The sequence below is a fragment of the Leptopilina boulardi genome, unplaced genomic scaffold (genome assembly GCF_019393585.1).
Source record: "Leptopilina boulardi isolate dan_hultmark-lab unplaced genomic scaffold, ZJU_Lbou_2.1 LbouV2_292, whole genome shotgun sequence".
In the NCBI taxonomy this organism is placed as follows: Eukaryota; Metazoa; Arthropoda; class Insecta; order Hymenoptera; family Figitidae; genus Leptopilina; species Leptopilina boulardi.
This window is the reverse complement of record NW_026137854.1, coordinates 11300-17228: the sequence shown is the minus strand read 5'-3', so window position 1 is coordinate 17228 and position 5929 is coordinate 11300.

Here is a 5929-nt window from a genome sequence, read left to right as displayed (position 1 = left end):
GTAAAATATTGCATACTTACAGACAAGCTATTTTGTGATTATGTATTTATTTTCTCCTTTTTTAGGATTACTCCAGAACTTATAAAAAATCACAGACTGAGAAGTCTGGAAAACCTGAAAATGTCATGGAATTTTAAAATATAACCTTGAATGTTATATTTTTTGTCAATTTTCTGAAGAAATACCGGGTTTTGTTTTTTTAAACTCAAATTTCATTAAAAATTACTTGAAAAATTTTTGGGCGCTATTTACTTAAAAATTCTTTTTTTTATCAAAAAAATAAATTACTAATACAAAGTATAATAATGTTATGAGGCACGAATACAATCATGAATGCAAATTTGCTAGAAAGATAAAACAAAATATGAAATATTCTTAATGAGAAACAGTATACATACAATTTGAGAAGTTTTAACAAAAAAATTGTATTTTGTGGATGTACATTTTTCTAATATTAAGGGAAGGCATCACCCCCAATTTTGACCCACTTTAATTTACATTATTAAACGAGGTTCTATTTTTTTCTTGCATCATTTGGGTCTTAAAAACATACAGGATGGTCCAAAAAATGAAATTTTAATTTATGACCATTTTAGAAATTAAAGTCTTAAAAAAATTAATATTTTAAATATCTATCTTTTTTTACAATTTTGACTATTTTTCATCGCCAACTTTTTTCCACGCTTTTTTTAATGATTCTTAAGAATCTTTCGCATGGATTTTCAAAAATTTTAATTTTTTTAAAAAAAAGAGCGAAAAATATAAGTTAAAACATCATTGCACTCTCCCATTAAATATGTATCTTCTTTCACAATTTTAAGTATTTTTCATCGTCAAATTTTTTTCACACTTTTTTAATGATTTGTCAGAATCTCCAGCATGGATTTTCAAAAATATTAATTTTTTCAAAAAATAAAAATTCTAAAATAGTCAAAAATTAAAATTTTCTTTTTTTGACCACCTTATATGTTTTTAGGACCCAAATGATGCAAGAAGAAAAATATAACCTTATTTAATAATTAAAATTTAATTGGTTCAAAATTGAGGGTGGTGCCTCCCCTTAAAAGCATTTCTGAGAACAATTCGTCTTGCTGCTCATCCGTTAGAGTACTCCATTTTCTTCTTAGAATATTCAAAAATCCATCATCAATTGTGACTGGTTCTGTTACTTTTTTAATCATTGTGATACCAATCACCGTAGGTGAAGGCAATAGGTTCAAAGGTTGGAGTGAACTATGGTGGAGAGTGTTTTGGTGGCCCTGAGAAGGGCCGACTACTGAAGTCGGTGCCCAGGAAAGCTAGACGTGTAACACACGTACACTCAACAGACTCGTTAGAGCTACTCGATCCACCATGTAAGTCTGTTAAATGCACGCCTAAAAGTACACGTTTGAACACACGTCAATCCCCGGGATGGTCGTCTGACCATCGACGACTGCCTTTTTTACCAGAGCCCGACACTTCTGGATCCAATCCTGGTGTTGTCGAACTAGGGGATGAACGCGGTGAAATTTTACTTCCCGTAGAGGCTGGCGGGTGGCGCAGGTAACCACAGCGACATCCAGGTCCAACGTGAGGATGGTAGTCCGATTCTGGGTGCTTGTTACCGGGAATAGATTCCGTCGAACCCGGCTAAATTTGGCCCGGAGGCGATGACGTTATCTGCACACATTGCGCAGTGGCACGGATCCTGGAGGCAGCGGAGCGTAGTGACCGGGTGGAGTGTCTCCTTACGGGATCCTGAGGGAGCAGTAGTACGTGGTAGAGGGGAAGCTTCGACGTCGTGGGGTTTCTGCCTGATGCCCCGAGCTGCGTCCTTTGCCAGCGGCGGTCCAGCCACGGCTTCCTCACGGCGCTGGCGATGAAGTCGGCGTTGGCGGGAGTTCTTGGCCATGCAGTGCCGATACTCTCTTACTCAGGGGTAATCTCTCTTTGGCAACGAAGGTCCCGGTGATGGGCCTTAGGTTGCCTCCGATCGATGTTCCCGAAGTGGCCCAGAAGGTCTGTGAAGCCTTAGGTTGCCGAGTGGTGGTACACTGCGAGACCAAGCCCGTATGTATTAGGTTCCCGAAAGAGCAAGAAAAGAAATTTCCACGTAGGTTTGCCCTGAGAAGGTTTTAACAAAGTTAGATTAGAGGAGGCGATCTTCCAGGAAGGCAAAGAAAACAAGACGGTACTACGGTTTAACGCCTCTTTATTTTCAAAATTTCACTAAGGGGAACGACAACGGCACTGGTGTGAGTGTGGAGTTATTCTTCGAAGTGGTGTCCAACTCTGCCGAGAGTGGATTTGTATTGAGAGTCGAAGCTTGTTCAGCTGCATACTTCTTCGGTACTGACATTCCTCCTAGAATGTCCACATTTGGAACGGCACCTAACACACTTTCACAGTGTGAGAGTGGTGTGTGTTCATCCTTCAAGATGGTGTCCAGATTTGCCGAGAGTGGATTTGGATTGGAAGTCAAAGCTTGTTCAGCTGCATACTTCTTTGTGTACAATATCCCGCCGGGGATATCTGTCAGTTTCTGCTTCCTGGTCTGTTGTTTAGTTGAAGTGCTTGGAGCTGGTCCGGGTGCATCCGTGCGAGGCTGACGGGTGGCGGCCGGGACGTTTGGTTCTGACTCGTTGGAATTGTCGAGTGGCAGAATTTGATCTGGAGGAGGGGTACCTTGAAGATGAATTCCATCCGGAATTTCATGGTCCCTTTCCTGCCTGACTGGAGGTGCTCGCACTAACTGACTCTGATAAACTTTATGTGGGCCGTCTTACTTCTGGATCCAGAAAACTTCTGGTGATACAATCTCGATTACTGTATAGGGTCCACTCCGCGCTAAAGCCAGGTTTGCGTTGAAGCTTTCAGCTGCGTTGGACAGTTTATGACTTGTACACGGAAAAGTTTGTGAGAGCGCTGCCTTACCAACACCGACAGCTCCTTTGCTAAAACAGAGAGGGGTTGCTTCCTCTTTTTGGTAAAGTACACCTCTCTTTGAGAGAGCTTCCGCTTCCCACAGTGGAAGAAGTCAAAAAGAACGTATGTGTGTTTGTGCGCGTAATCGAGTGTTTTTATGGTAATCGACAAAAAGAAATTAATCTTAAGTTCGTGTATTTAATAAAAAAAGTGTTCAATTTTAATAATGAAAAATGGATGATTTATTTAAAAAATATAACTTTGAAAATTTTCTTGAAGAATTTGCTTGTAAGTATATATACATACACCAAATACAATTTCTAGGTTATGGTTGGCTATAGCACATGAATTTCACGCTTTGTGTATCACATGTAGATATCTGTTTATAAACACCTCTCTAAATAATAACAATTATATTTGTCTTTTCTCTATTACATTTAAGATTGCATGTGGTATAGCGAAATATTAATTTGGTTTAAACATGCATGTATACACTACAATCACAATTGAAACTATTTTTCGGTTTTGGAACTTTTCGTAATTTATTAATTATCTAAAAACCATTATTGTTATTATAACTTAAAAATTATTATTTTATGTTTTAAACAATTAATATTTTAATTTGCATAATGTTTTCGCTTTTTTATGTAGCAAAAGGTGTGAAAGAAAACGAATTTTATTTATTAAGTGAAGACGAAATAATTAATTATTTAGAAGGTCATTCCCAGAAAGTCATTATTGATTTCATAGCAAAATTGAATTTTGAAAAAGGTTCTTCTATCTCTAAATCAGTAAAAACTGTAGTCATACAAGCAGTAAATGCAAGTGATAATTTCGATTCATTTGACGGTGTGCCAATAAAAAGAATTAAATTAAGTGAAAATCTTCAAAATAATATTGAGAAAGATCGTGTTTTGGATTTGACAATTGACAATACTTTGGCATCACCATCAAGTGAGCAAGCAGAAGCAACTACTTCAACTTCAAATAATTTACAATCAAAATTCAACGGTTTACAAATTAATAATTCAGTATTACCATCGATCACGAAAGAAAAAGCAAACAAAGTTTTTCGCTTTAAAGAAAATGAGTTGTATCATTTGCTTAACTCTACTTTAGATGGTCAAATAATTTTGAGAGTCTATAAAAACGACAAAGAACTAGATCATGCGAAATTAAAAGATTTAATAATTATGCATGAAATTAAAGAAGATCCTTTATATTACAAGTAAGTTTATCACGATTTAAGGGTACTTATCCCTTTAACATAACCTAAAAATAAAAAGTAATTTAAAAAAACTAATAATATATTTTTAATTGATTTCGCCCAATTTTGAAAGATTCAATATGTTATATAATTTGCAGAAAAAATTATTTCGAGTTAAAATTTGTTATTAAATAATAATTACTTTACTTTTTTCATTTTTTTTGGAAATTTTTATAATAATCGTAACTTTTATCCTATTTTTATAAATAATAGCTTATTTTATCTCTGAAATATTCTCTACAATTTTGTTCGTTGAATTTGGTTGAAAATATTTTATTTAAAAATGTTTAAAAAAATAAAAATTTATTTATTTATTAATTTTGAAAAAAAAATTTTTGAACAAAATGTAACACAGAATTATAAAGAATCTTTCAGAAAGTAAAATACGCTATTGTTAACAAAAATTAGTTAAAAATTACGATTTGTAAGTAATTTTTCAGAAAAATAAAATAAAATAGTTTTTCTCAAAACTGTACAAGTGGATATTTTAAAATTGGGCAAAATTGAATTTAAATATTTTTTTAGTATTTTAAAAAGCTATTTTTAATTTTTAACTTATGTTTCATTCCTGATGATTATTATATAGACTTGAGAATTGCTTAAATATGAGTTATTTCCCTAATTTTATGGATAGTCGATTTTATTTGTGTCTTTTTTTATATGTATGCTGTATGAATTATCCGGCTGATGATTGATAAATTTATTTATAGATTAAAATGGTATTCTATTTGCTAATATACTTTTTTTATTTGTTAGTAAAGTTTTCCTATGTAGAAGAATAACACTGCTTATGACTATAAAATAGGGAATTACGTTTGTTGTTTACTTAGTATATGCAGACATTGATTTAAATTTAATAATTTTTTTTTGTTACGATTTTTGTATTTAATTTTTACCCCAATACTCCATTTTTACAGAATAAGCACGGAACGCTTCAAAAAATTACGTGAACTGTATATAGAACTATTTCCGACTGAAGATCCAGATGTGTATTTTGCTCCTTATCACAAAACAAAAACCGGAGTTGCTGTAAGTGCTAGAGGCTTTTTGTACAACCATTATAAAGTTGTGAGGCAAAAACTACGCACAGCTGGAATTTTGGACGAAATTTTATCAGATGAAAGCATTTCAGTTACAGAATCTGAAGGTATAAATCAATTATGAAGAATCTATATATAATTATTTAATTATTATTCTAATGTCACTTTCTTTTTTTATAGTCGGAGATGAACGTTTACTTCCTTTAACTGATGCAGCTCGTGATTCTTATTTAATCACAGATGTTGTAAAAACTTGGGAAACAACTTATAAAAAACGACAAGGAATTATTAATAAACAAGGAGGGGGTCCTTTATGTTTATTTCATAAACATTATGCTTCCTCATTGTGTGAAGCAAAAAATTCGCTTCCTCGTGAAGGAAGCAATGAATTTGTCCAATTCAATTGATTGATTTAAAAAATTTCGAGTTAAAAATGTTTTAAATTAATTAAATTTTTTGAAAAATAAAGAAAATTTTAATTAATTTTGAGTGTAACATAAACTTTATATATACGAATCGATTCGTTTTAATGCAAGGAATACAATTATTTTATTCATCAACTTGAATTTAAAAAAAACACAAAATTTTTTAGCTAAAATATGAATTTTCGATTTTTCAATTTTTATTAATTCTCAAATTTTAAATCAAATCTATACTTTATATATACCAACCAATTCGTTTCAATGCAGGGAATAAAATTATTTTATATATAAAC